Raw genomic sequence first — 11478 nt, 5'->3', positions numbered from 1 at the left:
GGGGTGATCATATCGACCCCGTGGTCCTATAATGTAACGAGAGTGCTCATTCTAACGAAAAATAAAAGCTCTAGTTTTAATTGACCGAAAATTCGAGGGCACGTAGGCTCCCTCCAACGCTCATTTGTTCCCAAATTCACCAGATCAAAATTTTGAGATAGCCATTTTGTTCAACATAGTCGAAAAACCTAATAAATATGTCTTTTGGGACGATTTAATCCTCAACAGTGCCCAGGGGAGGGGCTGCAAGTTATGAACTTTGACCATTGTCAAACAGTTCGTGGTAACGAAGTGTAGTAAGGAGCGACCCGGCTCAATAGCAACCAAAACTCAATAAAATGGAATTTGATTTCAATAGATACATCAAAAATTGCATTTTAATGCTGATTTTAAATATATAAGTTTCATCAAGTTTAGTCTTACTCATCAAAAGTTACGAGCCTGAGCAAATTTGCCTTATTTATGGGGAAACAAATTTTTTCAACTGGAAGTAAGGAGCAGCATTAAAACTTAAAACGAACAGAAATTATTACGATTATGAGGGGCTCACTTCCTCCTAATACCTCGCTCTTTACGCTAAAGTATGTTTAGTAATTTCAACTATTTATTCTACGGCTTTTGTGATTCAGGGGCATTCCTAATGAATTGGGACAAAATTTAAGCTTTAGTGTAAAGAGCGAGGTACCGACGGGGGGGGGGGGAATCCCCTAATATATGTAATAAAAATATTAGAATACAAAAGTTCCTTACGTAAGCTAATATATAAGTTACGTATGTCTTTTACTACTAAAAACATTCATAAAAAATAAAAAGTTCTAATTGCCTCTTTAAGTAACCAAAAAATTGGAGGGCAACTAGGCTTCCTCCCCTCTCTTTTTTTTCTAAAAATCATTCGATCAAAACTATGAGAAAGCCATTTAGACAAAAAAATGAATATGCAAATTTCTTTTTAGCTATTCCTCTACGGAGAGCCAAAATTAAAACATGAATTGATTCAAAAACGTTCAGAAATCAAATAAAAAAACAAGGTTTTTTAACTGAAAGTAAGGAGCGACATTAAAACTTAAAACGAGCAGAAATTTTGTAATTTTAGCAAGAGGAGAAGATCCTTCATTCCAAAGCTATCTCGGAAATGAAGAATAAGATGTATCATTTACTTTGATTCAATATATGAAAAATAGAATAATAAATATCATATATGATAGGAAAGGTTCTGCAGTGAGTGGTATAATGTCTCTGAGAAGTATTTAAAAAAATCTCTTTCCAGTAATACTACCGAAATTGTCTATTATAGTAAGTAAATTATTTGTAAGTAATTATTTGTAATTATTCTATTATAGAGGGTGAACAGCTTTATATTTTTTTTTTAATGGCGGGGTAGATTATTATACCTTACTATTTTTTGTATCAATATTTTTAAACCATTTTAATTCTAATATATTTTTTAGAACTTTAACCCTCCCCAGATTTTAGATTAAATTTACAACAATTTCCACTACCTGCGAAGCATAATTGATGAAGTTCCTGTAAGTTACTGGTATTTCTTTGTTCCCAATTTATCGGAGCAACCTATAACGTGCCCCTCCCTTAAAAAAAATAATCCTGGATCCGCCCCAGATCTATCTTACATCTATTTATAGCTCAAGGCTTTGATTTCACCGAAAATCCTATCCTACTATGGTATATCAGATAAATACATTAAAGTGATTAATGTTATGTACGGGGACAACAGAGGTTACGGTAGGAAATAAGGTTAGTAGCTGGTTTCGAATTAATCAGGAGTTAAGCAGGGTTGTGTCCTATCCCCATTTATTTGGATCATTTTGATAGACTATACAATAAGGAAAACGGAAAGGGCTATCGGAGAACATAAAATCAAATAGGAAAGTAGAACTATCAAAGGCTTACATTGTCCCGATGATTTAAGGATCCTAGATGAAAATATTAGACAAAAGAATGATTCTTTTGGGGTTTTACGAGCTCAGGATCCAAGAATAGGTTTGAAATTTAACATTAATAAGATTAAGTGGTTTAGACAGGCAATAAATGAAGAAAAAGATGATTCTGGGCCATGAGAAAGACCGACCAAGTGGATAGCCTCACACAGGTGGGTAGCACTATTAATAAAGATGATGAAAGCAGTGAAGATGTTAAAAGCAGAATAGCCAAAGCCCAAGGAGTTTCTTTCAAAATCAAAATAGTTTTGAAGAATAGGAAGATAAGTCTGCGAAGATAAGAACGCGAGACAAGTCCGTCAAGCATGGCCCTGAAACGTGGGAACTTCCGACGGAGGAGGATTCGTTGGGTTTTATTACAGCAAATCGTCTACAGATTCTTTAGGACATCCCTCCGACTGATTATATTTCAAATAGTGAGCTGTACAAAAAATCTGATACTATTCTACTTTCTAAAACTATAATGAGACAAAATTGGGATATATAGGACACGTCCTGCGGACAAAGGAAACACACTGCCAAATATTGTCCTTTTAAGCCAACCATCTAGGGCTAAACAAAAAGCAAGCCATCCCCCAACAGGCTGAGAGGAGGTCCTACGAAAAGATTTAAAGAAAATTAGGAGTTCTTGGAGGGTGTAGAGAGGGAAGCTTTAAATAGATTAGGATGAAGGAGGAACGTCCGCCACTTTGTTGGCCTCAGGTAGATATAACACTTTTAATAATTTTCCATGTTTTAGCTGGGTTACCACAAGTATCTTTAAATTAACACTCAAAATATTTTTTCATCGCGTTTCTCAAAAATTTATTAAGAGCATCTCTATAGTTTTTATAAATTCTAGTGCGAACTGGATCATTTTCATTCCTTATTGAATCCCTATATAACTGGTCTTTCTTATTTATGCACCGCAGAAGACTAGGTGACAGCCTTTACCTTGTATCTTGTTATCTTTTTAGGTATCTTTTTCCTTGACCTTGTCCGATTCATTATACAAGTTTTACTCGAAACAGAGATCAATGTATCATAAAATCTCTGAAAACTTATATTAATATCTTCTAGATTGTCAACTATAGAATTGCAATCAACATTAGAAATCTCTTGTTTAAACTTTTCTAGGTTACTCTGGTAGAGCAAAGGTAACATACTCATTTTTAGTCTAGGGCCTTGCTGCCTTGAGAAACAAACTTAAAAACTTGCCGAAATTCCAAAATGGTCAGAAACATCAGTAACAAAAACCCATGGATCTGAAAAGTTAGAACTAGAAAAAATATTATCAAGTAGCTTTGCCGTTAAAGTGGTAACACGCGTACAAATATTAAAGTGGGAAATAAACGATATGACATGCAAAGCTGTATGAAGTCCATAGGAGTATTCGAATTCATATCATTAAGGTCAATATTAAAGCCCCCAAACATGAAGAATAGGTGCAAACCAGTAGGTAGTTTATCCAACTGTTCCTCCAAAATATCCATAAAGGCCGGTATAGACCCAGATGGTGGTCTATATAGTACAACAACATAAAAATCTTTTGGCTTAAGCCTGAGCTGAAGGATAAGTGGCTCAAATAACATCTCGTGATACAGCACTAGATCACTTCTTACCAAAACCTCGATATCGCTCCGTGTATAAGCTCTAATTCCTCCATGTTGTCAAAATTGACGATTCCTTTGATAAAGTGTATACCCTGGAATATCCAAGAGAGCAGAGTTATGCTCATTTAGCCATGTTTCTGTGAGACAAATAACCTGAAAAACGGAAAGTTCGTATATCTCACTTAAAAATTAAAAGATGAATTCAAACCCTGGCAGTTAAGGTGGAAAATTCTGAGATCTTCAGAATCACCACCACTATACCTGGACCACAAACCATCTTTAAATAGGTACTTTAAATTACAAGAAATATATTGACCAGCAATCCCATTGTCATAATTCCGGTGGAGCTGCTCCGTAAGCATACTACCAAAATCCACAAATGAAGCTTCCAAATTTTTAAGACGGCTGTTACCTGGGGTGCCACGATCACCATCAACCATCTTCATACTATTTTAAAAAAAAGTAATATCGCATCACCTTCACAACAAAAGAAAAACAAAAAAGAACAAAAAAACAACTAAACAAGAACAAAATAGAATATAATAAACAACAAAAGAATGACACTTTCCATCTCAGAAAAAAACAAACATAAAAAAGAAACAGGCTGTATTTGGTTTGTCCGTAACGAATCCATAAAGATAACCTAATAAAAAGAGATTTATAAACACCGAACTCTTTCCCTTTTAATTTTTTCGAATTGCTTAGAATCAAGAAACGCGCTTGGACACTGTCCACCTTAATTTTAACGAAATTCTTGGAACAGTGAATGGTGGCAACTTATCAGTTGCCACAGTTAATGGTGAGAGTGACAAACCATCTACAATCACCTCGGAAACCCGAGATGCAGCCTCATTCAAGGGGACATCATTAAGGCCCCAAAACAGCAAATTGTGCAGCTTTTCCCGATTTTGTCAACAAGAGCACATTCATTTCCTTATTGTATTTCTTGCTGGGCTCAAAAGCCCAGCTGTGACTGGGCTTTTACAAAACTTTGCAGAGTTAGAACTTTCGATTTCACTGTTGCAATTTCATTGTCCGTTTCACTGTTTTTATTTTCTAGCACCATAACACGACTGTTAACTGTACCCAAGTCATGCTGAATTTCAAGTACACTCTGCTTTAGGGTTTCCAAGTTCACATTAATAGATTGGACCATTTGCAAAATTAAATATAAAAGAACAAGTATTTTGAAATGAAATTAAAGAGCTACATTAAAACTTAAAACGAACAGAAATTACTTCGTATATGAAATGGGCTTTTCCTCCTCGACACCCCGCTCTTTACGCTAAAGTTTTTTTTTTTTTTTTTTAAAGTAGAGTTCCGAGAAAGAATCAAACTTTAGCGCAAGGAGCGGGGTGTCGAGGAGAAAAAGCCCCTTTCATATACGGAGTAATTTCTGTTCGTTTTAAGTTTTAATGTCGCTCCTTACTTTCATTTCAAAAAACCAATTTTTTTATTTAATTTCTGAAAGTTTTTGAATTAATGCATGTCTGATTTTGGCTCTCCGTACACAAATTATTAAAATGAAATTTGCATATTAATTCTTTTTTTGGCTAAATGGCTTTCTCTTAGTTTTGATCAGACGATTTTGAGAAATAAGGGGTGGGGAAGGAGGCCTAGTTACCCTCCAATTTTTTGGTTACTTAAAAAGGCAAATAGATCTGTTAATTTTTAACCAACGTTTTATTAGTACAAAATATACATAACTTAAGAATTAGCTTAAGTAACAAACTTTTATATTCTTATATTTTTGATTATATATATGAGGGGGTTGGTCCCCTTGTTAATACCTCGTTCTTCATGCTAAATCTTGCTTTGTCCCAATTCTTTAAGAATAACCCCTGAATCAGAAAGGCCGTAGAATAAATAGTTGAAATTACTTAAAACATTTTTAGCATAAAGAGCGAAGTATTTATCTCCTCCTAAATACCTCGCTCTTTATGCTAAAGTATTATTAGAACCCATAATATGCGTAAAAATCTCTCTTCGTTTTAAGTTTTAATGCTTCTCCTTACTTTCAACTGAAAAAACTTTTTCATGTTTATATTTTCATTTTTTTTTAATAGTAATGCTGGAAAATCCTGCGCCCTTTTACTGAATTTCTCTTCCCCAATGAAATATTCCTTCAAGGAAAGATCCTCCCATATAGCCCCCTCCTCTGAACCCCACACCCAAACCAAAAAAATCCCCCTGATAACGTCGGTACATTTCCCAGTAACCATTACTGTATGTAAACATTGGTCAAAGTTTGTAACTTGCAGCCCCTCCCCCAGGGACTGTGGGGGGTACGTCATCCCCAAAGACATAGTTATTATGATTTTCGACTATGCGAAACAAAATGGCTATCTCAAAATTTTGATCCGTTGACTTTGGGGAAAAAATGAGCGTGGGAGGGGGCCTAGTTGTTCTCCAATTTTTTGGTCACTTAAAAAGGGCACTAGAACTTTTCATTTCCGTTAGAATGAGCCCTCTTGCAACGCTCTAGGACTACTTGGTCGATACGATGACCCCTGGGAAAAAAACAAAAACATGCACCCGTGATTTGTCTTCTGGCAAAAAATACGAAATTCCACATTTTTGTAGATTGGACCTTGAATTTTTTTCTACAGAGTTCTCTGATACGCTTAATGCGATGGTGTGATCTATGACTTTTAGGGGGTGTTATCCCCTATTTTCCAAAATAAGGCAAATTTTCTCAGGCTGGTAACTTTTGATGCCAAAGACTAAATTTGATGAAACTTGTATATTTAAAATCAGCATAAAAATCTGATTCTTTTGATATATCTCTTAGCATCGAAATTCCGTTTTTTAGAGTTTCGTTTACTATTGAGCCGGGTCTCTCCTTACTACAGTTTGTTACCACGAACTGTTTGATTTTAATGATATTCTCTGCAGTCGTTTTCTGGCAGTCCGCATTGACACTTGTATCCGAATTACTATTAGAATTCATAACCGGATTCAATAACTCAGCTTCTCTCCGGTTGCGTTTGGCTTTCTTTCCTATTCTGACTTTATCAAAATAATATAAGTCACCTACCTTTGCAAAAACTTATTTTTTACCCACGCTAGTTTAGAGCGTGCAGTTTGCATAAACCGTTAAAAGGACATGGCTAAAACCCACATCCGGATTCCTCAGGGACTATCTCGAACGTAGAACTCACTCCTTTGTATCCAAGATTATATTGTAACAATTAATCCAAGCAATTATCACGATATTATCTATATATACAAAAATGAGTTGTTTGTCTGTCTGTTGACTGACGTCATGTTTGTGTGTCGACTGACGTCATGTTTGTCAACTGACGTCTTTATAAAGATTGAGCATTATGCCGTCATGAAGTTGTTTGTCGACTGACGTCATGTTTATTGACTGACAAAATTACAAACCGGGACACAAATGACGACCGTGACACCGGGAATACAAATGACGAACGGGACACTCAAAGAGAAATTACAGACTGGGACACCGGGACACAAATAACGACCGGGACACAGGGAATATAAATGACGACCGAGACACAGGGAATGTTCGATTGGAAATCACCATCAACAAAGCTCAAGGGCAATCATTAGAATAATAAGGTATTGATATTAATACGGATTGTTTTCCCCATGGACAATTATATGTTGCATGTTCAAGAGTCGGTAAACCTGACAATCTATTTATATGCACAGACAATGGGACAGCAAAGAATATTGTATAATCGCAAGTTTTACGTAGTTGAAAACATACATATATATATATATATATATATATATATATATATATATATATATATATATATATATATATATATATATATATATATATATATATATATATATATATTCACAGGTGGGACACAGGGATACAACTACAATGGCGCGTAACTAATATGGCGCTTAACGACTTACGCGCGTGAAGGGGCTTGGGGGGACGCAAAGTGCCCCCACCAACTGGGTGTTGGGTTGGCTAGCTGTTGGGGTGGTGCGAAGCGCCACCCCAACAGCTAGTTGCACATAAGTCTACAACATAGCATAGCGACCGTTGTATCCGGGCAAAAGCAGTCAGACAATTTATCCATTGACTGCTAAATGTGAACTGTGAACTAAATGTGAACTTTTACGCTAAAGTATTTTTAGTAATTTCAACTATTTATTCTATGGCCTTTGTGATTAAGGGTTCATTCTTAAAGAAGTGGGACAAAATTCAAGCTATAGATTAAAGAGCGAGGTATTGATGAGGGGGCGAACCCTCTTATATACACAATGAAAACATATCAATATAAAAGTTCGCTACGTAAGTTAATTCGTAAGTTACTTATAGTTATTACTAATAGAACGTTCGTAAAAAATAAAAAGTGCCAGTTGCCTTTTTAAGTAGTCAAAAATTGGAGGGCAACTAGGGCTCCTCCCACAACCTTTTTCTTTTCAAAATCGTCCGATCAAAACTATGAGAAGGCCATTTATCCCCTCCCCCCCAAAAAAAATTAATATGCAAATTTCATTTTAGTTATTCATGTACGGTGAGCGAAAATCAAAATTTGCATGAAACCAAAAACGTTCAGAAATTTAATAAAGAAGAAGTTTTTTCAACTGAAAGTAAAGAGCGACAATAAAATTTAAAACGAACAGAAATTATTCCGTATACGAAGAGAGTTGTCCCCTCCCAACGCCTCGCTCTTTACGCTAACTTTTTTAATTCTTTTAATAAGTAGAGATCAAGGAGGCACACTCGTGCCTCTATAAAGAGGCGAACCACGATAATGTTAAGCGATCTTCGGTTCCAGTGGTTGTAGAGGGATGGGGAGGGATGCATTTCGTAGCCCGAGCTCCAACTAAGAAACCTGCCAAATTTCATCCCCCTCCAACTTTTCCTTCATGGGGAAAATCTGGCCGAAAGTTTCGACCCGTCAACCCCAGCCCCCCTTTAACGTTGTCCGATCAGGACAACAAGTTAAGGTCCCCTAGGGCCCAGGAGATTATCCGCGAAATTTGAGCTCGATCCGATAACTCCTTCCCTGTTTTCCAGAAACCACGCATATCCACTTAAAGTTCATGTTCTTTTTTTTTCGACGCCTACAGGTCACAGCCGACATCGGATCTGGGTGTAGGAAGACTCATTCGATGCGGAATTCTCCGAGTAAGTGCCCTTGAAAGTTTCGTAGGAAAATCTTAACCCCCCGAAAGTTTCGACCCCCCAACTCCATCCCACCCCTTTAACGTTGTCCGATCGGGCTGAAATTCACAAGTTAAGGTCCCCTACGGCCCAGGAGATTATCCGCGAAATTTCAGCTCGATCCGATAACTCCTTCCCTGTTTTCCAGAAACCACGCATTAGCTACTTAATTAACCCATTTCTCCATAAGAGCCCATGTTAATTTGAAATTTTTAAAAGTTATTTAAAAGTTATTTTTACATGCAAGTGGTTAGCTCAGTCGGTAGAGCGTGGGACTTTTAATCCTCGGGTCAAGGGTTCAAGTCCCTAACGGGCGGTTTTTTTTTCACAAGATCAAAATAAAAGTGTATAATTTTGATAACACCTGGACAGCTTATCATTTGAGAGATAACAGAATATTAGCTTCTTATAAGCAAAAGAAACATTTCGGTCATTCTATCTAATTTTTTTCTATTTTATACAATGATAAATTACATCCACCATGGATTGTAGAAAAACGTACAGAAATAATATGAAAAAACTTCGTTTTCTTAAAGAGTTAAAGAGGCTGCGTCCCCAAGTCGAACCTTAAAACGTACAGGAATTAGGAGAGGTAGTTGGGGGGCTGCCGCCCCCCCAAACCCCCCGCTTTTAAAGACTCTTTTGTACAGGTTTTTTGTTGTGGGGGCTGCCGCCCCCTGTCCCCCCGCTCTTGGCTTCGGAAAGGCCCTCTTTTAATTAACAAAAAATTGAAATGAATGAATAATGGAATAACTTCGAAAAATGTTAAACACAAGAGGACAGGAGAACCATTGCGCCGAAACTAGTAATTAGTAAGAATGAAGTCCCCCCACAACAAAAAACTTGTACAAAAGTCTTTAAAAGCGGGGGGGTTTGGGGGGCGGCAGCCCCCCGACTGCCCCTCCTAATTCCTGTACGTTTTAAGGTTCGACTTTGGGACGCAGCCTCTTTAACTCTTTAAGAAAACGAAGTTTTTTTCATATTTTGTGACAAAGAGTCAAACTTTAGCGTAAAGAGCGGGGCGTTGAGGAGGGGACAACTCCTTTCATATACAGAATAATTTCTGTTCGTTTTAGGTTTTAATGTCACTCCGTACTTGCAGTTCAAGAACTTGTTTTTTTATTTAATAAATACCAAAATCAGAGGGAGCCTCAACAAGCTCGGGTAAGGGTGAGGCAATAGCAGCTAGAACTTGATAACCTTAGTAGGAATATCATCTGGACCTGACGAGGAAGTGCCTTGTAGGGCAGAGCCAAACCTACATATTTTGAACACATTTAAGGGCTCAATTCTCGTTTATTTCAAAAAGCCGGGCCCAAATAGGGCTTGTAATCCGGATCAGAAGGCGCTAGAAAATTAAATGCAACAGTGGTTTTCCCAAAAGCAGAGAAATAAGCCGCTAGCTGACTTGACTCAATAATATCTCTACCGGATATAAGCTGACCCTTGATTAAAAAGGTGGATCTAGAGCAAAATATTGGGGGGGGGACATGACAAGAGCACCGAAAATTGACCAAATTGACAAATTTATTTTAAAGAAAGAGTAAAAGCGAAAAAAAACAAGGAACTAGGGCACCAGAAAATTATCTCTCTATGGAGGAATTTATCATGAAAGAAGAAAATTTCCATTAAGGGGCCGAAGTATTTTCTAGCATTATTTAAAGCACAATGAGGAAATAAATCAAAAAAGTTTTTTTCAGTTGGAAGTAAGGAGGAGCATAAAAAGCTAAGACGAACAGATACTATTACGCATATAAGGGGGCTCGTCTCCTCCACAATACCTCACTCTTTACTCTAAAATATTTTTAGTAATTTCAACTATTTATTCTACGGCCTTTGCGATTCAGGGGCATTCTTAAAGAATTTGGACAAAATTCAAGCTTTAGTTTAAAGAGCGAGGGATTGACGAGGGGGTAAACCCCTTCATATACGTAATAAAAATATACAAATATAGAAGTTTGTTACGAAAGTTAATTCGTAAGTTATGTGTATTTATTACTAATAAAAACGCTCGTAAAAAAAAAGTTCTAGTTGCCTTTTAAGTAGCCAAAAATTGGACTGGGCCTCCTCCCCCACTCCTTTTTCTTACCAAAATCGTCCAATCAGAACTATGAGAAAGCTATTTGGCAAAAAAAGAAAATTATTTGCAAATTTCGTTTTAATTATTCATGTGCGGTGAGCCAAAATCATATAAAACTTAAGACGAACAGAAATTATCCGTATATGAAAGGGGTCGTCCCCCCTCAACGCCTCATTCTTTACGTTAAAGTTTTTTATTGTTTTAAAAAGTAGAGTTGAGGGAAAGAGTCAAGCTTTAGCGTAAAGAGCGAGGCGTCGAGGAGGGGATAACCCCTTTCATATACGGAATAATTCCTGTTCCTTTTAAGTTTTAATGTCGCTCCTTACTTTCAGTTGAAAAAAAACGTCTTTTTTTTTATTGGAAAAAAAGCCAAGACAGATAGTCAGAATGAGAGGTGAAGCTGGCATAAGCCCTTTTCAGGATTGTATAAAAATGAAAGTCATTTTCACTTGTTGATGCATAGTCAATCATCCATCCTACAGCAGAGCTAAGATAGACAGTCATAGAACTAAGAGATGAGCCAGATTTTTGGCTTGGCTCATGACGGACAATATTCGCTAAAGCCGCTCAGTTAGAAGTAGTTCAACTAAGATATTTTAAGAGAATGTTAGGCTTGAAGGATTCATTTAGTTCAGTGGTATTGAAAGGAGATTTGGGGCTTTTCACTTTAAGGAGTGGTAGATTGGTTAAAAT

This window comes from Artemia franciscana, chromosome 19, assembly GCF_032884065.1.
Source record: "Artemia franciscana chromosome 19, ASM3288406v1, whole genome shotgun sequence".
Lineage (NCBI taxonomy): Eukaryota > Metazoa > Arthropoda > Branchiopoda > Anostraca > Artemiidae > Artemia > Artemia franciscana.
Note: the sequence above shows the minus strand (reverse complement) of the source record.